Source organism: Phycodurus eques, chromosome 8 (assembly GCF_024500275.1).
Source record: "Phycodurus eques isolate BA_2022a chromosome 8, UOR_Pequ_1.1, whole genome shotgun sequence".
Taxonomy (NCBI): Eukaryota; Metazoa; Chordata; class Actinopteri; order Syngnathiformes; family Syngnathidae; genus Phycodurus; species Phycodurus eques.
Window position 1 is genome coordinate 1,995,478 of NC_084532.1, and position 26,431 is coordinate 2,021,908.

Genomic DNA, 26,431 nt, shown 5'->3' on the forward strand with positions numbered 1-26,431 from the left:
AAGGTTAATTAACTCCCCGCCAGTCGAAGGAGCGCACCAACAAAAGCGTCTCCACTCTGTTGAGTACCACCACTTGGGAGTTGGAACAGGCAACAGCGACACCCACGGACGACAGAACGACACTACAGACATGGGTTCATAAAACAGTCTGTGACTCGACTGGGAGTTAATATTTTAAGAACTTTACATGAACGCCACTAGTGACTGTATTGCTGCAAACTCGAATGTCTAACGTCAAATCTGTTGTTAACTGACCCAGATGAAATGTTCCACCCCACACCACAAATGTCACATGGACAATAGTAATGTCCTCCACACCACACAACAATTGAAACATTCCTTACAGGTATGAAAGAGGATGAGCGTGGAACAATGCAGGGTGAGGAAATGGTCTCGTTATCTTAAATCCAATAATTAATATTTTATTCCACTAGTTTTAAATCACAAAATAATCCTAAAATGGAAAAATAACGCCAAAAGGCAGTCCAGCTCCTCTGTGTTCGCGAAGGTGGTAGAAAAGGAGGAGGGGGGGGATAACCCCCCCCCCCTTTTTTTTTTTTTTGTCCGTCTCCGGCCATAAAAGGGCGGTGGTGGAGAAGTCTTGCTTTGGTCTCACCCCGACCAACTCGCTGACGACCGGGCCAGGCAGGACGCCCACCTCACCTGAGGTGGCAAGGATGATCCCCGGCTGCAGAGCATCCTGCAAGCGCTCCGAGCTATCCTGTTTGGGGGCCCGAGCTCAGTCAGGGGGAACATCTTGCGAACAGAGACACCAGAGAGACGTACTCGTTGGCCTCCTGATTTTCCTTCTTTTTTTCTTCCTCCCTTCTGTCGAAGCCACCTGTTCCTGACGCGGACCGGGCCGGCCGAACACTCGGGAGCCTGACTTGAGGAAGGTGAGTAGCGGTGAGCAGTCAACACTGCTCACCGCTACTGAAGTTTATGGCTTTGAAGTGCCAGCTGTTTTATTTACCGAGGTAATTAACTGCCATACTGCTTGTGGCAATCTATATTCCTCCAAGCTCCAGCAATAACAGGAGTGAGGTGCTAAATGAGCGATACCATTATATAAGTGAACAGCTGACGGCCCACCCAGATGCTTTCCTCATCCGAGCTGGGGACTTTAATAATGGTGACCCCAAGGCTTTGTTTCGTAAACTCTACTCAAACATTGACTTTCCAACACGGGGAAATAACACTCTGAACAATGTTTTTACCTCCTGAGAGGGGCCTACAAGGCCCTTCCCCTCCCCCACCTCAGCGCCTCAGACCATCTCACTGTTATGCTAATGCCATTTTACAGACCACTGGTTAATGTCTCGCAACCAGTTAGGAAATAGGTACGAGTGTGGCCAGAAGGGTCCCTTGAGGCACTTCAAGACTGTTTCGACACAGACTGGACCATGTTCAAATAGGCTTGAGTCAGGCTACAACTCCATTACAGACCTTCAGGAGTACACAGAGACTGTTACTGCCTACATCAACAAGTGCATGGATGATGTCCCCACCACTAAGTCCATCACTGTCCGTGCTAATCAGAAGCCATGGCTGTCAGGGGAGGTCTACAGACTACTGAAGTTCCGCAACGCGGCTTTTAGGTCTGGGGATGAGGAGGGCCTGAGAACAGCCAGGGCCAATCTGTCCCGTGCCATCAGGGAGGCCAAGAGGGAGCATTCCAGGAAGATTGCCCACTGCTTCAGTGACAACAGTGACACCAGGAGTCTGTGGCGTGGTATTCAGACCATTATGGACTATATATCCTCACCACAGACAGTACTCCTGCACACAAGACTCCACCCCCTCCTGGTGACCAAGTGCTGACACTGATCTGGCACAGCGTGAAAAGATCTCTCGACAGGATCAACACACGAAAAGCCCCAGGCCCAGATAACATACCTGGTCGTGTTCTGAGGGACTGTGCAGCTGAACTCACAGATGTCTTCACGGACATCTTCAACACCTCCTTGAGTCAGGCTGTTGTCCCCACGTTCTTCAAAGTCACCACCATCATCCCAGTCCCGAAGAAGTCGTCTCCCTCCTGCCTCAATGACTATCGTCCGGTAATGCTCACTCCCATCCTGATGAAGTGCTTCGAGCGGCTAGTCATGCACCACGTCGAATCCGACCTAACCCCTCCTTGGAACCCTTCTAATTTGCATATCGGTCCAACCGCCCTCCACTCTGTCCTCGCACACCTGGACTCTAAGGACTCATATGTCAGAATGCTGTTCATGGACTTCACCTCAGCATCATCATCATCCCTAAACAACTGATCTACAAACTGGACCAGCTGGGGCTCAACACTTCGATGTGCAACTGGCTGCAGACTTTCTGACAGGGACACTGCAGGCAGTACGGGTCGGCAGCAACACATCCAGCACCCATCACGCTGAACACGGGGGCCCCTCAAGGTTCTGTGTTGAGCCCCCTCCTCTTCACCCTGCTGACCTATGACTGCACGCCAACATACAGCTCCAACCGCTTCAAGTTTGCAGACAACACAACTGTCATAGGTCTCATCAGCAACGTGGACAAGACTGACAGGAGTGAGGTGAGCCACCTGGCAGGGTGATGCACAGACAACTATTTCTCCTTGAACATGTAAAAAAACCAAGGAGATTGTTGTGAACTTCAGGAGAGCGCACTCCTAGCACGCTACCCTGAACATCCACGGTGCCGCGGTGGAGACGGTGCGCAACACGAAGTTCCTGGGAGTGCACATCACAGAGAACCTCTCCTGTACCAGCAACACCTCATCACTGGCCAAGAAAGCTCACCAGCGTCTCTACTTCCTGCACAAGCTGAGAAGAACCAGAGCCCCAAACCCCATCATGTAGCTCATTCTACAGCGGGACCATAAAGAGCATCTTAACCAACTGCATCACTGTGTGGTACGGAGCCTGTACTGCATCCTGCCGCAAGACTCTCCTTCGCATACTGAGGGCAACTGAGAAGATCATCGGAACCTCTCTTCCCTCCCTGCAGGACATTTACAGCACCCGTCTCACCCGCAAAGACCTCCACATAGCGGGGGATGCCACCCATCCATCACACAGACTCTTCAGTCTGCTCCCATCTGGCAGGAGACTGAGGAGTCTGCGGGCCAGGACTAGCCGACTCAAAGACAGTTTTATTCATTAGGCTGTCATGAATCTAAACTCTCTGCCCCCTCTACCTCTTCTGTCCTCTGCCCACCTGAACTCTGAACTCTGACGCCCTGCAAACATGTAGATGCACACGCAGATATACATACACTCACAGCAGACTCGGGGTCGCACCAGCCACTTTAGCAGAATTGGGGTTTTGTCATCTAATTCATAAATGTCTTATTTGCCTTGGTTCTCTGACATTGACTATGTTGCACACGTCACCTGACCTTTGATATTTGCACATTCAATTAATACTTTTTGTACTGTATATACTATAGTTTATTTAGTTTATTAATAAACAAAATATTATTGAGCCTTTTCAATCTGGTTTTAAAACATTGCACTGCACCGAATCAGCGCTTTTAAGAGTTTTTAATGACATCTTTTTAGCTACTGACTCTGGTCACTGTGTTGTCTTTGTACTTTGTACTATAGATCTGACTGAACCCTTTGATACAGTTGACCATGATATCCTGATTACTCGTTTGGAACAGTGGGTGGGCATCAGAGGTACAGCACTTGAATGGTTCACGTCCTACCTGTCTCAGTGAACCGTTTGTGTTAGCCTTGCTTACTCTGTGTCCTCCACTGCTCCCCTTTCACATGGAATGCCACATTCCTGTTGAAGAGATGAGAGAGCTTGGCCCTCTCTTATTTTCCCTCTATTTACTCCCACTTGGCTCAATTCTCAGGAAACATGGTATTTCTTTTCATTGCTATGCAGATGACAGTCAGATCTATGCCCTCCTTAAAAAGTCAGATTCCTACTGTGCTCATCCATTGCTAGTGTGCGTACATTATATTAAGGCCTGGATGTCTCTTAACTTTTTAAATTTTAATGAAAAAAAGACAGAGGTCATGGTTGGCACTTCTTGGACCCCCCCTAGTTGATTTGGGTCCCTTAGCGCAATATCAAAAGTCCATCATTAACAACCTGGGTGTAAAAGTGGACACTGATCTTAAATTATTAAATTAGTTTCCTCCGCAAGGTGTCCAGGCTCTCCCTTAGAGATAGGGTGAGAAGCTCGGTCATCCGGGAGGATCTTAGAGTAGAGCCGCTGCTCCTCCACATCGAGAGGAGCCAGATGAGGTGGCTCCTCTCGACCCAGGACACACTGGAGAGACTACGTCTTTCGACTGGCCTGGGAACGCCTCGGGATCCCCCCGGAAGAGCTGGGATGAAGTGGCTGGGGAGAGCGAAGTCTGGGCGTCCCTGCTAAAGCTACTGCCCCCAAGACCCGACCTTGGATAAGCGGTAGAAAATGGATGGATAGTTTTTATCACATTTTATTTTATTTTTATCCTTCTTTTGTATTTTTTGCTATGTTTTTATTGCATTGTACATCACTTGGTGGCACGGTGAACGACTGGTTAGCACATCTGCCTCACAGTTCTGAGGTCCGGGGTTCAAATCCCAGCCCCGCCTGTGTGGAGTTTGCATGTTCTCCCCGTGCATGCGCGGGTTTTCTCCGGGCAGGCTGGTTTCCTCCCACATCCCAAAATCATGCTCGATAGGTTGATTGAAGACTCTAAATTGCCCTTAGGTGTGAATGTGTGCGCAAATGGTTGTTTGTATATATATATATGTGCCCTGCGATTGGCTGGCGGCCAGTTCAGGGTGTACCCCGCCTCTTGCCCGAAGATAGCTGGGATAGCCTCCAGCACGCAGCGACCCTTGTGAGGATAAAGCGGTACGGAAAATGGATGGATGTACATCACTTTGGGAACTTTGTTTGTTTAAATTGTTCTATATAAATAGTGGATTGGATTAAACAAAGTGGGGAAACAATGCAAAAACAAAAAGAAAATTGGAGAAGGGGGCAAATACTTTTTCACAGCAACTTAAGTTCAGTTCTGTGTTGACAATAAAAATGCCAAAAGGCTTCTGAATTGTACTTAATATGATTTGACTGGGGGTATTCATTACATGTCGATGGAGATCCAATGACGAGGGTACTTATCTTCTTTTCATTTCGGCTTGTCCCGTTAGGGGTCGCCACAGCGCATCATCCTTTTCCTTTTAAGCCTATCTGCTGCATCTTCCTCTCTCAAACCAACTGCCATCATGTATTCCCTCACTACACCTATAAACCTTCTCTTTGGTCTTCCTCTAGCTCATAAGCCTGGCAGCCATCACCCTTCAACCAATATACTCACAATCTCTCCTCTGGATGTGTCAAAACCATCAAGGTCTGCACTCTCTTAACTTTTGTCTCCAAAACATCTAACCTTCACTTTTCCTCTGATGAGCTCGTTTCTCATCCTATACAACCTGCCCACTTCTCAGCATCTTCATTTCTGCCACCTCCAGCTCTGCTTCCTGTTGTCTCTTGAGTAGCAGTGTCTCTGATTAGGACATCATGGCTGGCCTCACCACTGTCTTATAAACTTTTCCCTTCATCCCAGCTGACTCTTGTCACATCACACATCGGACATTTCCCTCCTCCTCTTCCAACCTGCTTGGACTCATTTCTTTGCTTCTTGACCACACTCACCATTGCTCTGGACTGTTCACCCAAAGTATTTGAAGTCATCCACCCTCGCTACCTCTTCTCCCTGTAGCCTCACTCTTCCACCTCCACCCCTATCATTCATGCACATACAGGTATATTCTAGTTTACTTAAAATAATCTTCATTCCTCTCCTTTCCAGTCCATACCTCCACTTTTCTAACTGTTCCTCCACCGGCTCCCTCCTTTCACTGCAGATGACAATGTAATCTGCAAACATCATGGTCCATAGGGATTCCAGTCAAACCTCATCTGACAGTCTATCCATCACCACTACAAAACGGTTTTCAGAGCTTATCCCTTATGCAGTCCCACCTCACCACTTCTGCTCCCCTCATCCATGCCCTGTACTATTCAAACATAATTCTCTGCCACTTGAGACTTCTGCATGCAGTACCACAGTTCCTCTCTCGGTACCCTGTCATATGCTCTAGATCTACAAAGACACAATGTAGCTCCTTCTGACATTCTCTGTACTTCTCCATCAACACCCTCAAGGCAAATAATGTATCTGTGGTACTCTTCCTAGGCATGAAACCATATTGTTGCTCGCATATACTCACTTCTGTCCTGAGTCTCCACTACTCTTTCCTATAACTTCATTGTGTGGTTCATCAACTATATCCCTTTATAGTTCCCACAGCTAAGCACATCACCCTTGTTCTTAAAAATGAGCACCAACACACTTCCTCCATTCCTCAGACATCTTGTCACCCACTAAAATTCTGTTGAACAACCTGGTCAAAAACTCCAAAGCCACCTCTCCAAGATGCTTCCATACCTCCACAGGTATGTCATCAGGAACAACTGCCTTTCCATTTTCATCCTCTTTAGTACCTTTTTAACTTCCCCCTGACTAATCAGTGCTACTTCCTGGTCTACCACACTTCCATCTTCTACTCTTATTTCTCATTTTCCTCATTCATTACCTCCTCAAAGTATTCTTTCCATCTATCCAACACACGACTGGCACCAGTCAACTTATAACTACTACTACTTATATACTAATGAACTATCCTAATATTCTGGGTGGTGGGGGGGGGGGGGGGAGATCAACCGCAAGCTGTTAGAACATCTACAGACTGTTAATGCCTTAAATCCTCTGCAGTCGGGCTTTCGATCACGACACAGCTATACCGCTGCCACTCTAGAAGTCCACCCATCCATTTTCAATACCACTTATCCTGCATCACTGAGTGAGAACTGAACCCACGCTACTGGCACCAAAACCCAGGAGAATGTACCACTGCACCATCAATGACCCACTCTGTAAGTGGTAAACAATATTGTACAGTGGGTACGTAAAGTATTCAGATTTTTCACTCTTTGTCATATTGCAGCCATTTGCTAAAATGGGACAGGAGCTGCAGGGACAGGACGACTGGTTGCAATCGAAGGAAAGATGAAAGCGGTCAAGTAGAGGGATATCCTGGATGAAAACCTTCTCCAGAGTGCTCAGGACCTCAGACTGGGCCGAAGGTTCACCGTCCAACAAGACAATGACCCTAAGCACACAGCAAAAATAACGAAGGAGTGGCTTTAGAACAACTCTGTGACTGTTCTTGATTGGCCCTGCCAGAGCCTTGACTTAAACTAAAATAAGCATAATAATTGAGCATCTCTGGAGAGACCTGAAAATGGCTGTCCACCAACGTTCACCATCCAACCTGACAGAACTGGAGAGGATCTGCAAGGAGGAATGGCAGAGGATCCCCAAATCCAGGTGTGAAAAACTTCATCATTCCCAAAAAGACTCATAGCTGTATTAGCTCAAAAGGGTGCTTCTACTAAATACTGAGGAAAGGGTCTTGAATACTTATGGCTGTGTGATATTTGAGTTTTTCTTGTTTAATAAATTGCACAAATTTCAATATTTTTTTTTTTTGTTCAATATGGGGTGCTGTGTGTCCATTGAGGAAAAAAACTTAAATGATTTTAGCAAAATGGCTGCAATATAACAAAGAGTGAAAAATTTAAGGGGGTCTGAATACTGTCCGTACCCACTGTATGTGCCATAGACAACAGATAATATTTCTGCTGTTTTTGTGGATCTGGCAAAGGCATTTGATTTAATTCCATACGACGTGAAAGGTTACAAAATATTGGCCTCTCTTAAGAGTTGTCACTTGGTTTATCAGCTTCCGCTCTTGGCTCGAGCAGTCAGTGAAGGTGGAGGCTCTACCCATTACCCATGATCGTAACCATTGGGCTACGGCTGCCTGAGTAATTACATAGTGTGATAACATTTCTGAGACGCGACCCCAGCTCCATGTTTTGACATCCTCCCCGAGACATCTGTGGAAGCTATTGTGACTCTTCAGCCCCTGATCAATGGATTGGTGTCTGCCATAAATGCAGACACATGACAAACCTCATGGACACCTTGATCTTGGACGAGCGAATTATACACCTCGCCAGACGAATGTAGAATGACATCTGGACAGCTGATGACCTTTGTGTCCCTGGAGAGGACAACAGACAATTCCACCAAGGCCGCCTATCACTAATATATAATGTGAAAAATCCCCGAGGACATTTTATATGATTCGGACAAAGCAGTCAACGAGGAACCACTTTTCATAATTTCAAAGTTTGTAGATTTGTTTGCAGCGTATTTTTAAACTTACTTCCGGGAATGTCTACACATTTACCTCTACCATTTTGAAATTGTTCAATTGTTAAAAATAAAGAACTGAAAATGAATGGTTCCTTCTTCACAACTGCCACTCAGAAGTCAGTGTTACATTTTGTATCTCCTTCCAGTTCAAAAACATCAGTGCCCTATATAAAGCTTGTTCATGGTTGTGTATTTAAAACAAGAAATATAAAACTAACTCAAAGTATTTAAACACATTTTATGTACAATATATCCACATGGTTTAATTACATAATTATGAAATGCATTTCACACACAACCCTAAATACGAATAGCATACATTCATTCATTCATTTTCCGTTACACTAATCATCACTAGGGTTGTGTACGTGCTGAAGCCAATCCCAGCTATCTTCAGGCGAGACGCGAGGAACACCCTGAACTGGTTGCCAGCCAATCGCAGCCATTCACACTCTCATTCATAACTACGGACAATTTAGAGTCTTCAATTAACCTACCATGCATGTTTTGGGATGTGGGAGGAAACCGGAGTACATGGAGAAAACCCATGCAGGCACGGGGAGAACATGCAAACTCCACACAGGCGAGGCCGGATTTGAACCCCGGTCCTCAGAACTGTGTGCTAACCAGTCGGCCACCGTGCCAGCTACAAATAACGTTTTTAAATGTATTTTATTTGATTTTTTTTTTACAGATTTTGACAAACGTCTGCAAGAAATCCAAATTACTGTCAGTAGACCTGATTTCATTGAGAAAGTTAACTTCACTCAGTAAAGCATGGATGTTTATAATTACCTTATACATATTTGTACTGTATTATTTCTTGAGACAGCCATAAGATTGACGAAAAACTCACCTTGGCCTCTGCTGAGTTGAGTTTCCAACACCTGAGTAGATCATCAGGCCTGAGCTGTTGTAATCTGCGGCAGGCCACTGATGATAGACAACATGTAATTCCATTTTATTTGTATTGGTTCATTTGTAAGGGACAAGAGGGAAATTGACAGTTAAAGAAGCAGCATGGGTTGTACTGTACATTTTGCTCACAAGTAAGCTGAGGGCAAAATTATATTTAAAACATATTTTTAGTCAGATAACAAGTTTGCTTGCTTGCTTTTATAGAACACCTAACCACAGCAAGCATTTTGTTTTATTATTCAAAAAACAAAAATGGGAAAACAAACATAATACATTAGGTAATCGTGTACCTATCATAATATACCTGACAGACAGATATTTGGGTATTTTCTTTTGCCATCTTGAGTCACACACCAGCAGAGGATGTACTTCCTGCGGCTTCTGAGAAAGCACGGCCTGCCACCGGAGCTGCTGAGACAGTTCTACACAGCGGTCATCGAATCGGTCCTGTGTTCTTCCATCACAGTCTGGTTTGGTGCTGCTACAAAAAAGGACAAACTCCGACTGCAACGGACAATCAAAACTGCTGAAAGGATTGTCGGTACCCACCTACCCACCATTGAGGACTTGCACGCTGCCAGAACTAAGACAACGGCGTGCAAAATCCTCTCTGACCCTCCGCACCCCGGTCACCAGCTCTTCCAGCTCCTTCCCTCAGGTAGGCGCTACCGATCAATGCAAACTAGAACTAGTAGACATTCCAACAGCTTCTTCCCTCTTGCGATCAACTTCTTAAACACCTGACCTACAATTCCATTACAACAAGCTGGCAATTTTTTGACTTGAGTTCGTTGTCACATTTCTGTCGGGCCAATTATGTATTACTCATGCATTCACTGTCGTTGTCTCGCCATGCTGCACTATTTGGATATACTGGCCACTCATGCCAGAGTAGCATCTGCCCCATTTGCACACTGATTGATGAGTATCTGTAACATTTGCACAACCAACATTGTCCCAGATTATCGCACTACTCGTCACTTTAAACCGCATACACTCCTTGAAGTCTCAGCGCCCTTTGCACAATGGTCATTGCACCGGACTATTGCAATATTAGTCATTCGAACTGCTCTAAGTGCTAGAGGACTCTGCATCTTTTTGCACAATTGTTTTTTGTCAATGTCTTTATGTCCCCAAAGTGTTCTGTAAATTGACTGTCTGTTGTACTAGAGCGGCTCCAACTACCGGAGACAAAGTCCTTGTGTGTTTTGGACATACTTGGCAAATAAAGATGATTCTGATTCTGATTCTGATGTGCAGTGCCATTTCTCCTCCAAACATGGTGTGCATTATGGTATCCAAAGAGTTAATTTTTGCTCTCATCAGACCAGACTATATTCTCCCAATATTTAACTGGCTTGTCCAAATGTTGTTCAGCAAACTTTAAACGAGCGTTGACATGCTTTTTTTTTCAGCAATGGGGTCTTGTGTGCTGTTTTCCTTGTGACAACAATACCTGCTAATTCCAGATATTTTTGAAGCTCTCCACAGGTGGTCCATGGCTCTTGGACAACTCTTCTGATTTTTCTTTGCACTCCTCTTTCAGAAATCTTGCGAGGAGCACCTTATCAAGGCAAATTTATGGTGGTATGATTGGCTTTCCACTTACGTATGATGGCCCCAACCGTGCTCACCGAAACATTCAGAAGCTTAGATATGTGCCTCTAACCAATGCCATCTTGGTTTTGCAACAATTACTTTGCGATGGTCTTGAGACAGCTCTGTGCTCTTTCCCATCATGAGGTTATCTTGACTTAGACCTAGGCAATAAGACCTTTTTGTAGGCCATCAATTAGGACTTAACCAGCTGATACTCATTTGCACTGACAAGGGGCTGGATTTCTGTTTGATTATTGATAGATTTTAGGTGTTGTCTTGGTTTTCCATGTCTTTTTGCACCTCCCTTCATGTGTTCAATACTTTTTTCTTGTCATTTCCCATGATTACACACAACTTAATTTCTGATCTTATTTGTACGTATGGATTTGTATGTATGGATTACTTGGGTTGTTCCAAACAGCTGGTGAAAATGTCATGTCTGTAACACATTTGGAAATACATTTACTGAGAAAAATTTTGACATATTAAATACTTATTTCAGCCGCTGTAAATACAAATCTAGTAACTTTACAGCATTCCAGGAAAGTACTTGCATGTAGTTGCATATGTTCTTCAGTTTCCTTTTATTTCTGTCCACCGATGACCAACTAAATACACAAAAGAAAAAAGAAACACTACACTATTCTATTACATGTTGAAATGAAATGATATAAGGAGGAACGTTATTGTAGTGCTTGTGTAAAACACCGTAAAAGAAGTCACTACATTTTCCCCCCTAAAATGAATATCGTGGGTCCAACTGACCTCTGTGCTGTTGTCCATGCCCTGAACTCCACCTTCTGAGAAATCATCATCTCTAAACAGAATGTCAGAAGCAGCTTTTGATATGGTAATTTTTTTTCATTGTTTTTTTATCATAGACGAGCAAGCCATTTAGAATAGAAATGACTCGCTTACTACTTACTGAAAGCTATGAAACTAAATCATACAAGTAAAAAATGACACCCCAAACGTTCATAGTTGGTGATGACGCTCTCGAGGATGTGAAACATTTTTGCAGTGAGAAGTACACCAAAGTACTATGTTTTACCAAGGATATAGTGTCTAATAGCTCAAAAAAAAAATCCTGGAGATCACTCATGAGCATCCAACTGTGAAATCTGTAATTCTGTCATACACAGGGACCATGGATGTTGTCAAGCAGCAATCAGAGGCACTGAAGCGAGATTTCATTGATCTCCTAACGAAAGTGCAATATTTAGATGCTGAGGTTTTCATAAGTGGACCTTGCCCAATGGTAGGATTTGGAGATGAACATTTCAGGAGGCTCAGTCAATTAAATAAGTGCCTCAAAGACAGTGTACTGCGCTATCCGTGGGCTTCATTGACAATTTCTGTTTTTGGGAGCGCAGACGTTATGTGAGACAAGAAAAAAGGTCACAAGGCAGACGGTTTCTGTCTAAATAGACAAGGGGTTAAGTTATTGGCTGCCAAATTTTTTTACTGTGTACATCACTCAGCGGCCCGAGAGGAAAACATTGGCCTTGTTGACGCAGCTGAAGGACAAAAAGCACATGAGTCTCCAGTTGTTCCCAAACAATTGGAGGAACAAGAGATAAGGCGCCACAAGGCACAGATGGAGTCGCCAGTGTCACCCAAACAATCAGAGGAACGAATGAAGAATGAGATGAGGCAGCACTTGGAATCTCCCACACCCCTCCCTGCCCCAATGGAGCAAAGCCCAATGCAAAATTCACTCTCTACTCGCCTAAATGCCCTGTTAGATGTGACAGACAGGATGAAAGTTATTGTCAGTATTGAAATCCAATGCACACCACGCCAAGATCTTTCTCCCATCGCCCCCACCTGGAACCTATGGGGAAAGATAAGTCTAAAAATTATTTGCACGTTTTTTTCAAATCCAAAAATATATCCGTGATTTACACGTTTTTCAAAGCCACAAATTATTTGCATGGGTTTTTAAAATCCACAAATATATCTGGGATTTACATTTTTTAAATACACAAGTATATTTGCGATTTACACATTTTTCAAATCCACAAATATATCCGGGATTTATACGTTTTTCAAATACACAATATATCTGCGATTTACATGTTTTTCAAATTCACAAATATATCCGCGATTCACACGTTTTTGAAATCCACAAATTATTTGCACGTTTTTCAAATTCACAAATATATCCGCAATTTACACGTGTTTTTTAATGTTGCGTGTGCATTTATCATTACTTACCATTTGAAAATATTCAATTTTGCTTGTGAATTGTTGAAAGTGTGTTTGTAAATCAGCAGGCACGTGCATTTATTTTTTGAGACAAACGTAACGCAGTTTAAAGTTGAAAAAAAATCACGTGTAGGAAGGTCCTCCCTTCATCCGCTTGGCGGAAGTGTCTCCTTTGAGAGCATAGACTAAAGAGAGAGCGAGAGAGAGAGAGAAAGAGACAGCGGCTGAAATAAGTATTTAACACATCATTGCAAAGGGTTGGCACGATGGACTAATTAGCACATCTGCCTCACAGTTCTGAGGATTGGGGTTCAAATCCCGACCTCGCCTGTGTGGAGTTTTCATGTTTTCCCTTGTGCCTGCATGGGTTTTCTCTGGGTACTCCGGTTTCCTCCCACATCCCAAAAAAACATGCATGGTAGGTTAATTGAAGAGTCTAAATTGCTCATAAATTGGCTGGCGCCCAGTTCAGGGTGTACCCCGCCTCTCGTCCAAAGATAGCTGGGATAGGCTCCAGCACCCCTGTGACCCTTGTGAGGATAAGCAGGACAGAAAATGGATGGCTGGATATACTTGCAAAGGTGCTATTGACCTGAAAATTTCACCATATGTTGGGAGCAACCCAAGTAATCCAGACATTCAAAGTAGAACAAATAAACTCGGAAATTAAGTGTGTCAAAATGCGAAATGACACAGGGAAAAAGTATTGAACACATGAAGAAAGGGAGGTGCAAACAGACATGGAAAGCCAAGACAACACCTAAAATCTATCAATAATCAAAAAGCAATCCAGGCCCTTGTCAGTGCAAATGAAAATTAGCTGGTTCAGTCCTAATTGGTGGCCTACAAAAAGGTCTCATTGCCAAGGTGTGTGTCAAGACACATCTCATGATGGGAAAGAGCTAAGAGCTGTCTCAAGACCATCGCAAACTAATTGTTGCAAAACCTAATGATGGCATTGGTCACAGGCGCATCTCTAAGCGTCTGAACGTTCCAGTGAGCACGGTTGGGGCCATAATACGTAAGTGGAAAGCCAATCATAACACCATAATTTGCCTTGAGCAGGTGCTCCTTGCAAGATTTCTGACAGAGGGGTGCAACGAATAATCAGAACAGTTGTCCAAGAGCCAAGGAGCACATGTGGAGAGCTTAAAAAAGACCTGGAATTAGCAGGTAAAGTTGTCACAAGGAAAACAGTGAGTCATGTATTCTGCCGCCATGGCCTGTATGCACACTCACCATGCAAGACCCCATTGCTGAAAAAAAGCATATCAAAGCTGGTTTAAAGTTTGCTGAACAACATTTGGACAATTCAATTAAATACTGGCAAAATATAGTCTGGTCGGATGAGAGCAAAATGTAACTGTTTGGATGCCATTAATGCACACCACGTTTGGAAGAGAAATGGCACTGCACATAACCCTAAAAACACCATACCAACAGTGAATTACTGAGGTGGGAACACATTCGTGACAAAAATCTGCTGTCCTCTATGAGGATGATGAAAATGTAACGAGGGTGGACATTTCACCAAGATAATGATCCAAAACCTTCTGCCAAGCAAAGTCTCAATTGGTTTTAAAGAAAAAAATAAAGCTGCTCGATTGGCCCAGCCAATCACCTGACTTGAATCCAATCAAAAATCAATGGGAAGAACTGAAACTCAAGGTCCATAAAAGAAGCCCATGGAACCTTCAAGATTTGAAGAGTACTTGTGTGGAGGAATGGGCCAAAATCACACCCAGAGCAATGCATGCAACTAGTTTCTCCATACATGAGGCGTCTTGAACATGTCATTGCAAACAAAGGCTTTTGTACAAAGTATTAAATAAATCCCAGTTGGCGTGTTCAATACAGTTTTCCTGTTCCATTTCATATTATTACACACAAGATTTCTGAGCTTATTTGTTCTACTTTTTTGTACGTATGGATTATTTGGGTTGTTCCCAACATCTGGTGAAATTTTCATGTCAATAGCACCATGGGAAATATATTTATAGAGAAAAATGTGACGTGTTAAATACTTATTTCAGCCGCTGTATATATAGATATACAGTACAGAGATGTTTGAGAGCGAGCCACTGTTAATATTTAAACACTGTCATAAGCTGTTTTTTGTATCTTGCTGACAGATGAGGAAGGTGATTCCTTTATATTTTACTTACTAATGACGGGGCTGCTGGTTGTCCACCTTGTTCAGCCACGGTCAATTTATTGGGGATTCAGCAGGGTCGAACTATAGACTGTTGGATTCCTATAAAAATGTTTTATATATTTTTTTAAATTATTTTTTGTTTTTTGTTTATGTTTTTATAATGTTTTCACTATAATTTTTATAATGTTTTCACTTTTAAATTATATTTCCATTCACTGTAATTTTAATTATACTTTTATTTTTCTCTGTTTTAAATGTTTATAAACAGTTTTTTTCCCCATTGGTTTCTAAATGCTTTCTTTTAATCATGTACAGCACTTTGAGTTACCTTGTGTATGAAATGCGCTATACAAAAATTTTGCTTTGCATATCCACCATCCGCTTTGTCACCGGACCTTCCTTCACTTCAGGTTGTTAAGGAGTTGGAGTAATCTGCACATCCAACTACACTCAAATGTGTTCCGATGCACAAATGGCAGGACCAGGGGCAATTACTGTGGGTGATATGGACAGCACTCCAGCCAGGCCTTGAAAATCAAACAGAAATCAAACTGACTGAGACGGGAGCAACCACGTCATATCCACCAGAATCATATCACACCATACATAACAAAAACTCAATCCCATGAAAATACAGGAAACAAAGTCAATAAAGCTACAAACGTTTGATAATAACAACCCCAGTGAAAAGTAAAAAAGAAAGCCAAGTATTTCGGTGAAATAAAAAATAAATACCTATTACACAAATTATCAAAATAATTTTCCCTATCTGCGATACACGCATATTGTCATGGTCTGTGTTTTGGTTTGGGTTTAGTTTTGTTCCATGTTTTCCTGTGCTCATTTGGTTGTTGTGTCCACCTGTTCTCGTCAACCTTCTGCCTTATGTCGACCAATCAGCTCCCTCCAGCCACTCGTGTCTTGTCCAGGCGTTCCTCGTTGTCTCGTCAATCTGTTTGTATTTAGTTCCCTGGTTTCTTTCAGTTCTTGTCGTTTCATTGTCTTTGCAGTATGTCATTGTCCCTATCTGTTCCACGTCTTACTCACCAGTCATAGTTTGTTTCCAGTTTTAGGTATTTAAGTGTTTCTTTGTTACTTTGGTTTGGTTGCTATCTGTTGTGGGACTTTGTTTGGTTTTGCTTTATCCATGTTCCTTGTTTGCCCCTTTTTGAAGATTAAATATTATTTTTTGGAGACTCCTGCACTCCTGCCTTGCCTCCCTGCTTCCCTGCACTTGGGTCCTCCACATTTTTTTGCCTTGCCTTCCTAGCCTTCGACAACCCCAACAGTGACACATATGGTTGGAAAAGCAAATGATCTTGTATGCAATTCGAGGGTTGAGCTTTCAGAGCCCGTTTTACTTTTATATTTTATAAGATAATTTTTTTGTGCCTAGTATAACGATACAATTCCGCTTCATTTTAGTGACAGTGAATAACTAATTTTCCTTGCCAAAGGGATGAAAGGCATGTTGTTGGAAGTAATAATATTAAGATACAGAAATGGTCTCTTGCATCCAATCTCATCTACTTTTAACATGATCGTACTGTCACAATAATGTGTCAAATGTCAGACCTCCTCATTCTTTCAGTTTTCACCTGACTATACAAGACATAATTGCTTTTCCTAACAATCAACGTATACGAATAACCAAGACAGCTACCGAACTGTGGATTTTTATTGCAACCCTGCATTATTTGTTGTTGTTGGGTTTTTAAAATAACCACTACAGTACTCGCAGATTGCTGTTAGTAGGCTAATTTGCAATTACATTGTGTTAATTGGGCGTTTTTCATTCGATTTACATACTGTTTTGACAACCTTATTTAATTCCAGTAATTACTAATTAGTTTGTGTGCTTTGTCTATGCCGGTCATAGCAAATGACCAAACACAACGTGCGTTTACTTGTGCTTGTGTTAACAGCATAAAGGCACCAGCATGCATCCGAGCACAGAACGATCCTGCTGGAAAGCTGTGTATGCGGTTGCAGTAAGATTTATTTACATACATTCACACATCTAGGTAATTACACAGTATACATACAACCAGAAGACTAGAATTTACATAATTAATTCATGTCTTTAAAGAACAAAGCAAGCTGTTGTGGTTGTCTCCCACCCCTCTGCTCCATTAAAGCTGTAGGGAGAGGAAGGTGCTCCCCCCACCCCCCTTCAGCCAAGTGCAGCCTGGTTCGTGAGGAGCGGGCGGTCCGGTTCATCTTTCCAGCATCAGCGCCATTTGTGAAGTAGTCGCTTGTGCGTCAAACACTCAGTACGTAGTGGCTGCATGTTCGATTGCCGTAGAATGGCATTCTTATTATCGACGTGAATTCTTGAAACACATGCGATTAACCACGAATTATTATTTTTTTGGCAGAGTGGAATGCCCCTTTTTTTTGTCCGCCGATGTGTTTGTTCGAACACATTATTTTGGGATTTTTTATTTCTAGCATATCATCCTTGCATTTTTTACGGGCTATGTCGACCAAAAAAGGCTCCATGTTCCAGTGATACGCAGCGCACAGAGGACTACTGTGGACCAAGCAGTGGATTGGACACTCTTACATGGTAAATGCACATGCTTCTCAAAGTCTATACTCGGAATTCGGTAATGTGGCATGACACGACTGATAAATTGAAGCAGCCAATGCAGTGCTCTGAATTTCATAATCGCACGACATAAGAGAATATAGTGATGCTAGGTGTGTGGGTTGGGGGCTAAATTCACCTATGTTTCATGTCAATATTGCTGAGTGGAAAAGGATAATGTGGGTAAACATTCGTCATGCTTCTTTGGCGAGATCCCCTTGCAGACGGATGACAGACCTGCGCACATCCACTCGGTTTGCGCAAACAGCGGCGTTCATAGACTTGATTTCAATTAGTGGGAATCCAAATCGTCACTATGACATGTCTAATCTTTCGCAGTTTGGAATGTGCTACATGTTCTGGCGCATGTCCCTTGCAGACTGCGTTCATGTGCGATGCAATTTCTTCTCTCAAACATCACAGACGATCTTGCAATGATGTAATACTCAGTTATATATATATATATATATATATATATATATATATATAATTGCAAACCTTTCCCAACACTGATTAGTAAACAAAAAAATCTAATGTGTGTGCAATGTTTTGTTGACACTGGCAACCATTGGGGGCACCACTGTGCAATTAACATGGATTAATGCAGTGTTATATATTACTATAACATGATTGATTTAGCAATTAGATTATTTGCGGGTGTCTTTATTAATATGCAAATTTTACTTTGAGCAGAATAAAGGAATGAGACTTATCACCTCTTGGTTAAGAAGATTTGAAATTAAGCCTCAATGGAAAGGTCCCGAAAAATTCTTTTAAAACGGGCAGCTCTCAAACGACAGTCCTAATTGTCATATTTTTGACCCACATCAAGTCTCAAACGCCAGCCACTGACAGAGCTACTTTCATTCCCATCCTCCAGACATTTGTCAAAAAATCTCAATAGACACTGCAGCCCAAAATATATTCTTGCATGATAATGAAGTCTGTTGTTTTTATTTCCCTATTTCTTTTTGTGATTGGATTTGTTCATTCATCATATGGCAGTGAAGACTGCCTTCATGCTGTTTCCAGAGACAGGGGGCAGGCTATAGCAGTTCACACAATCCCTGAGGCTCTGATCTACATAACTCAGCCCTCAAGGAAAACATCTCCTCAATGCTGTCTTCACCCACCTCTGACTATTGTTCTCTTCGTCAATCTGCTCATTTTTCCTCTCATTGTGCCTTTTCCACTAATTCTAGAGGAAGCTATTTCCTAAATGAATCTATTCCTTGATATATGTTTAAAGGTAATAATAACTGGATGACATCGCAGTTATTGCTTTCAAATCTTTGAAGAAAAATGTTTACATTCTCCCCACCTCCGATACATAAAATTGTCAGATGTATTTTAGAGTAGGTTTCTTCAAGTTTATTTGTATAGCTGTTAATCACAAAAGAGTCACAAAGGGCTTCACAGGCACACAACTGACAAAGACCGACGACATCCCCCTGATCTAAACCCCCCAATCGGGCAAGGAAAAGACTCAAAACCCCATTTAGGGGGAAATAAGAAACCTCAAGAACGAACCGCAGATGGACAGAATCCCAAACTGTTGCCAAAATGAAGCCTTTATTGACTGTACAGGCAATGATTTGGGTAATATTTTAACAAGTGGTACCTTGACTAATGAGTTTAATGCATTACATGACCGCACTCATCACTCAAAGCATTTGTATCTCAAATCAACATTCCCTGTTGAAATGAATGCATTTAAAAGTAAATGTTCTGTGTTTTTTTTAATAAGAAAAATAGCACTCTTGTACTGTATTAAAAAAACATAGTCCTAAATTGTAAGCATAGAATGTAAAGAAAAGTTTTCATAAGAAAAACATTCTACTTCACTTAAATAGAATGTAAAGAATGAAGCAGTTTTTCGAATATTTCTTTTCACTTTACTATTGCTGAATTTAGTCCTTTTTTTTGCCTTTTTTTACACTTGTACATATTTTTGTATAATTTCATGCTCTGATTCCATGGACATCACTTCTTCATTGTGATAATAAAAAAGACATTTAGCTAAAAAAAAACTGAAAATTGAGCCCAAAACACAACAGATACATTACTTTTCACTGCAAGGTAACTGTGAAGTGATGTGGGCAGATTTTATGAAGTTTGCTGCCATCAAGTCAAATTTTTTTTTGCAACACAAAGTAGAAAAACAACTATTATCATGATGACCAGTCAGTATTCATTTAAATATTTCCGTTACAAACGAAACAATCCCTTAATTTTAATGACGGAAGAGGAGGGGCGCAGTGCGTGTTACATTGGGGTACCGCCAAATTGTGGACCCCAAAGCAAACTTGACACAATACAATAAAACATAATTTAATGAACAGAAGGAGGATAATTGTTTACAAGCGACGGCCACCGCTCCCTCAGGCCAAAGCATTCAACCCCTGACGTCACAAAATGGAAGCCACATTTTGAGGTGGCTTTTTGAATGCCCAAACAGTGATTTAGTTATTATCATCAGACTCGACAATCAGACATTTTTTTAAACTATATATCGCTGATTGTTTTTAGGGCGCCATCTTCAGTTTAAGTATTGTGGTCAACTACAACATGTATGCTTTTATACACTGTACTTTCATGGGTTGGGGTGCAGCGGCCGCCTAGATGGCAGTTCGCGTCAAACCTGGAAATACACTTCCAGCACTGTGTGAAAGCTTATTTTTACTAACCCTCTGTCACACCTAATTTGACATTGAATTTGTCGAACTGAATCTGAAATGAGGGGGCACGGTAGGTGACTGGTTAGCACGTCTGCCTCACAGTTCTGAGGACCGGGGTTCAAATCCCGGCCCCGCCTGTGTGGAGTTTGGATGTTCTCCTCGTGTCTGTATGGGTTTTCTCCGGGTACTCCGGTCTCCTCCAACATCCCAAAAACATGCAGGGTAGGTTAATTGAAGACTCGACATTGAACGTAGGTGTGAATGTGAGTGCAAATGGTTGTTTGTTTATATGTGCCCTGCGATTGGCTGGTGATTAGTTCAGGGTGTAGTTCAGGTTGACACTCAGCCATTTTTCCTGAGATTAGTGGGCATGTAGCAACCACAAAGTGGGCAGGTACTTGAATATTAATTGCCGAACCTATGGTACGTTACCTCCATCCATCCATCCATTTTCTGAGCCGCTTCTCCTCACTAGGGTTGCGGGCGTGCTGGAGCCTATCCCAGCTATCTTCGGGCAAGAGGCGCGGTACACCCTGAACTGGTCGCCAGCCAATCTCAGGGCACAGTACGTTACAACGATAGCAAATTTAAATCCACCTATTTTTGCAAGCAGTTTGGTGTTCAGAGGCTATTTCATTCAATCGACAAACTTAGATGTCAAATTTAAACAAGGTCACAGACTAATTTTGAGCTATGTTTTGCGTAAAACAATAGGCAAACAATTGACTTTGATGGAAGGGGATCTGGGCGGCACGGTGGCCGACTGGTTAGAGCGTCAGCCTGACTCTAACCAGTTGTCCACCGTGCCAACCCTTTGCAATGATGTGTTAAATACGTATTTCAGCCGCTGTCTGTCTCTCTCTCTCGCAAAGGAGACACTTCCGCCTAGCGGATGAAGGGAAGTGTCTCCATTTTTTGAATGGAGACACAGGTGCACATCCTGAAACCCACTTTCTTACTTGGTGCTAGTGCTGGGCAATATGGCCTAAATTTGAAATCACAACCCCCATGTCGATATTCAATATGACTCAATATTTATTGTATGTAAGTTTATAAATGTAGAAAACTGGACCAGACTAAATTAATTAGCATTATATAAAGCAGAAGGTTTATTTAACAATTACAAACATCACAAATAAATAAATTACTTTTCCCTGCAGGTATTTCAAAATATAATGATCTCAAAATTACTGATGCACCGAAATTAAAATTATTGACTGAAACGGGTGGAGGGGCGAAGGGGGAGACACCTAAGGCCGAAAATCGAAACACCAGAGAAAATTATTATGCCAATTATTAGTAAAATTGCATTCATTGCTATGACTGCAGAGCTGCCAACCTATAGAAATTCCAGAACAATTTGTCTGAATTTCCATATTTTAAAAAAACTTATGTAGTAAGACAAAAGTTCGATGATCGATGAAGCATGTTTTGGACACTCGGGTGAAGAGAGGGGCGGAGCTGTCAACTGATCACCACCTGGTGGTGAGTTTGTTCCGATGGTGGGGGAAGATGCCGGTCCGACGTGGCAGGCCCAAACGTATTGTGAGGGTCTGCTGGGAACGTCTGGCAGAATCCCCTGTCAGAAGGAGTTTCAACTCCCACCTCCGACAGAACTTTGCTCATGTTCTGGGGGAGGCGGGGGGACATCGAGTCCGAGTGGACCATGTTCCGTGCCTCCATTGCTGAGGCCGCCGACCGGAGCTGTGGCCGTAAGGTTGTCGGTGCCTGTTGTGGCGGCAATCCCCGAACCCGTTGGTGGCCAAGCGGAATGCAGCTCTGGTGGTTGCTGAAGCAAAAACTCTGGTATGGGAGGAGTTCGGTGAGGCCATGGAGAAAGACTTCCGGATGGTTTTGAGGAAATTCTGGTCCACCATCCGGCGTCTCAGGAGAGGAAAGCAGTGCACTACGAACACTGTGTATAGTGGGGATGGGGCGCTGCTGACCTCGACTCGGGACGTTGTGAGTCGGTGGGGAGAATACTTCGAAGACCTCCTCAATTGGACAATTCAACTGGAGAGGAGGGTCCGTCGGGAAGTCGAATCTCAGATTCAGGAGGAGCAGTGTGGTTTTCGTCCTGGCCGTGGAACAGTGGACCAGCTCTATACCCTCTGCAGGGTCTACGAGGGTTCATGGGAGTTCGCCCAACCAGTCTACATGTGTTTTGTGGACTTGGAGAAGGCGTTCGACCGTGTCCCTCGGGGAGTCTTGTGGAGGGTGCTTCGGGAGTATGGGGTACCAAACCACCTGATATGGGCTGTTCGGTCCCTGTAGGACCGGAGTCAGAGTTTGGTCCGCATATCCGGCAGTAAGTCGGACTTGTTCCCGGTGAGGGTTGGACTCCGCCAAGGCTGCCCTTTGTCACCGATTCTGTTCATAACTTTTATGGACAGAATTTCTAGGTGCAGCCGCCGAGGCGTAGAGGGGGTCCGGTTTGGTGGCCTCAGTATTGCATCTCTGCTTTTTGCAGATGATGTGGTTCGTGTGGGGTAACGTGGGTCCCCCTTCCCATGGGCTCATCACCTGTGGGCGGGGCCATAGGGGTCAGGTGCAATGTGAGATGGGTGATGGCCAGAGGTGGAGGACCTTGGCGAATTTCTAGGCGCAGCTGAGTATTCTCAGTATTGCATCTCTGCTTTTTGCAGATGATGTGGTTCTGTTGGCTTCATCAAGCCATGACCTCCAACTCTAACTGGAGCAGTTCGCAGCCGAGTGTGAAGCGGCTGGGATGAGAATCAGCACCTCCAAATCTGAGACCATGATCCTCAGTCAGAAAAGGGTGGCGTGCCCTCTCCAGATCGGGGATGAGATCCTGCCCCAAGTGGAGGAGTTCAAGTATCTTGGGGTCTTGTTCACGAGTGAGGGAAGAATGGAACGGGAGATCGACAGGCGGATCGGTGCAGCGTCTGCAGTGATGGTGATGGTACGTTCCTACCCTCACCTATGGGTCGTGACTGAAAGAACAATATCGCGGATACAAGCGGCCGAAATGAGTTTCCTCCGCAGGGTGTCCGAGCTCTCCCTTAGAGATAGGGTGGGAAGCTCGGTCATCTGGGAGGATCTCAGAGTAGAAAAAACGTTTGGGAACTGAGGACACTAATCGTTGAATCTTTGTCGGTGGAATTCTTTCCCATTCTTGCTTGATGTACAGCTTCAGCTGTTCAACAGTCCGGGGTCTCCGTTGTCGTATTTTACGCTTCATAATGAATGCGCCACATATTTTCAGGAGGAGACAGGTCTGGACTGCAGGGAGACAGGTCTGGACTGCAGGCAGGCCAGTCTAGTACCCGCTCTCTTTTACTACGAAGCCACGCTGTTGAAGTCTTGCTGAAATAAGCAGGGGTGTCCATGAAAAAGACGTTGCTTGGATGGCAGCATATGTTTCTCCAAAAATCTGTATGTACCTTTCAGCATTAATGTTGCCTTCACAGATGTGTAAGTTACCCATGCCATTGGCACGAACACAACCCCATACCATCACAGATGCTGGCTTTTGAACTTTGCGTCCATAACAGTCCGGATGGTTCTTTTCGTCTTTGGCCAAGGGAGACGACGTCCACAATTTCCAAAAACAATTTGAAATGTGGACTCGTCGGACCACAGAACACTTTTCCACTTTGCATCAGTCCATCATAGAGGAGCTCAGGCCCAGAGAAGTTTCTGGGTGTTGTTGATAAATAAATGACTGGGTGTTGTTGATAAATGACTTTAGCTTTGCATAGTAGAGTTTCAAGTTGCAGTTAAGGATGTAGCGCCGAACTGTATTTACTGACATTGGTTTTCTGAAGTGTTCCTGAGCCCATGTGTTGATATCCTTTACATATTGATGTCGATTTTTGATGCAGTGCCGACTGAGGGATCGAATGTCACGGGCATTCAATGTTGGTTTTCAGCGTTGCCTCTTTCATGCAGTGATTTCTCCAGATTCTCTAAACCTTTTGATGATATTATGGACTGTAAATGATGAAATGCCTAAATTCCTTGCAATTGTACGTTGAGGAACATTGTCCTTAAACTGTTCGACTATTTTCTCACACACTTGTTCACAAAGAGGTGAACCTCGCCCCATCTTTGCTTGTGAATGACCGAGCAATTCAGGGAAGCTCCTTTTATACCCAATCATGGCGCCCACCTGTTCCCAATTAGCCTGTTCACCTGTGGGATGTTCTAAACCGGTGTTTGATGAGCATTCCTCAAGTTTCTCAGTCTTTTTTGCCATCTGTCCCAGCTTGTTTGGAACGTGTTGCAGCCATAAAATTCTAAGTTAATGATTATTTGCTAAAAACAATAAAGTTTATCAGTTTGAACATTATATATCTTGTCTTTCTTTGTAGTGTATTCAATTAAATACAGGTTGAACATGATTTGCAAATCATTGTATTCTGTTTTTTTTTTGTATATTTAACGGGAAAAATAGTGACATGTTAAATACTTATTCAGCCAATGTACTCTATGACAAGATTTTGCCATTGGTTAATGTTGATAGCTTGTTTATCTTTCAAGTTTAACAATATTGTTTTTTTTTAGCGATTGCTAGAATTACAAGTATTGGTTGAGCATGTTTATTTGGAAGCGCTATACCTTTTGAAATCACCCAGAAATTAAAATTCTACAGTTCAAAACTGAGGAGAGTTTCTGTGTAACTAGTGACCCGATGTGCAGTACAGGTGTACAATGCCAAAGAGCGTGAAAATAAGTGTCTGGAGTCTTTTCAGAACAATGAGTGTTTGATTTTGAATTGCCCATTTTATGCATAGAATATTGCATAATGTGTAATGCAGCCCTATGGGGGGCACAAGCCAGTGGAAACTATAGGCCGGTCCCAAGCCCGGATAAATGCAGAGGGTTGCGTCAGGAAGGGCATCCGGAATTAAAACTTTGCCAAACAAATATGAGCGTTAATCTAAAGTATCAGAAGAAGAAGAAGAATCATCTTTTATTGTCATGAACATGCATGCATGCACACGAAATTTGTTCTCTGCATTTAACCCATCACAGTGAACACATACACGTTAGTGGAACACACTGGAGCAGGGGGCAGCTGAAGCACCCGGGGAGCATTTCGGGGTATCAGTGTCTTACTCAAGGACACCACAGCCGTGAGTCCGGGGGATGTTGGTGGATGGTCCAGTCGGGGTCTTGAACCTAGGTCCCCCACGGTGGCAGGCGATGATCTTAACCATTGGGCCACGGCAGAGAACCATGTGGTTGAAGCTGAGAAAGGAGGCGTGTTGTGCGGCTTTTCGGGAAGAGCTGAGTCAGGCTCTCGGTGGACCAGAGGAGCTTCCAGAAGACTGGACCACTACAGCCAAGGTGATCAGCGATAATGGCAGGAGAGTACTGGTATTTTATGGTAGGAAAGGAGAGAAGGAGACTTGGTCGTGGAACCTCACAGTACAGGAAATCATACAAGGAAAGAGGTCAGCTGAGAAGTAGTGGGACACTGAGAGGACCAAGGAGAGGAGAAATGAATACATTGAGATGCGACGTAGGGCAAAGGTAGAGGTGGCAAAGGCCAAACAATAGGCATATGATGACATGTATGCCAAGTTGGCCACTAAAGAAGGAGAAAAGGATCTATACAGGTTGGCCAGACAGAGGGATAGAGATGGGAAAGATGTGGAGCAGGTTAGGGTGATTAAGGACAGAGATGGAAATGTGTTGACTGGTGCCAGTAGTGTGTTGGATAGATGGAAAGAATACTTTGAGGAGTTGATGAATGAGGAAAATTAAAGAAACGGAAGAGTAGAGGATGCAAGTGTGGTGGACCAGGAAGTGACAATGTTTAGTAAGGGGGAAGTTAGAAAGGCATTAAAGTGAATGAAAAATTGGAAGGCAGTTAGTCCTGATGACATTCCTGTGGAGGTATGGAAGCATCTAGTAGAGGTGGCTGTGGAGTTTTTGACTAGCTTGTTCAACAGAATTCTAGCGGGTGAGAAGGAGGAGGAAAAGTGTGCTGGTGCCCATTTTTAAGAACAAGGGTGATGTGCATAGCTGTGGGAACTAT

The 26,431-nt window shown here is 43.3% G+C and overlaps 1 protein-coding gene across 5 annotated transcripts in view; it reads left to right on the forward strand.

Annotated features, from left to right (window-relative positions):
* Nucleotides 1-17,355: 17,355 nt before the first annotated feature.
* nlgn1 (neuroligin 1) overlaps nucleotides 17,356-26,431 on the forward strand; it is a 288,192-nt gene continuing 279,116 nt past the window's right edge. For 4 of the 5 annotated variants that reach the window (XM_061683182.1, XM_061683184.1, XM_061683181.1 and 1 more), the window contains exon 1: nucleotides 17,356-17,725. The gene's annotated coding sequence lies outside the window, so the exon portion shown is untranslated. The remainder of the gene's footprint in view (nucleotides 17,726-26,431) is intronic. The other variant, XM_061683179.1, reaches the window with a different exon arrangement.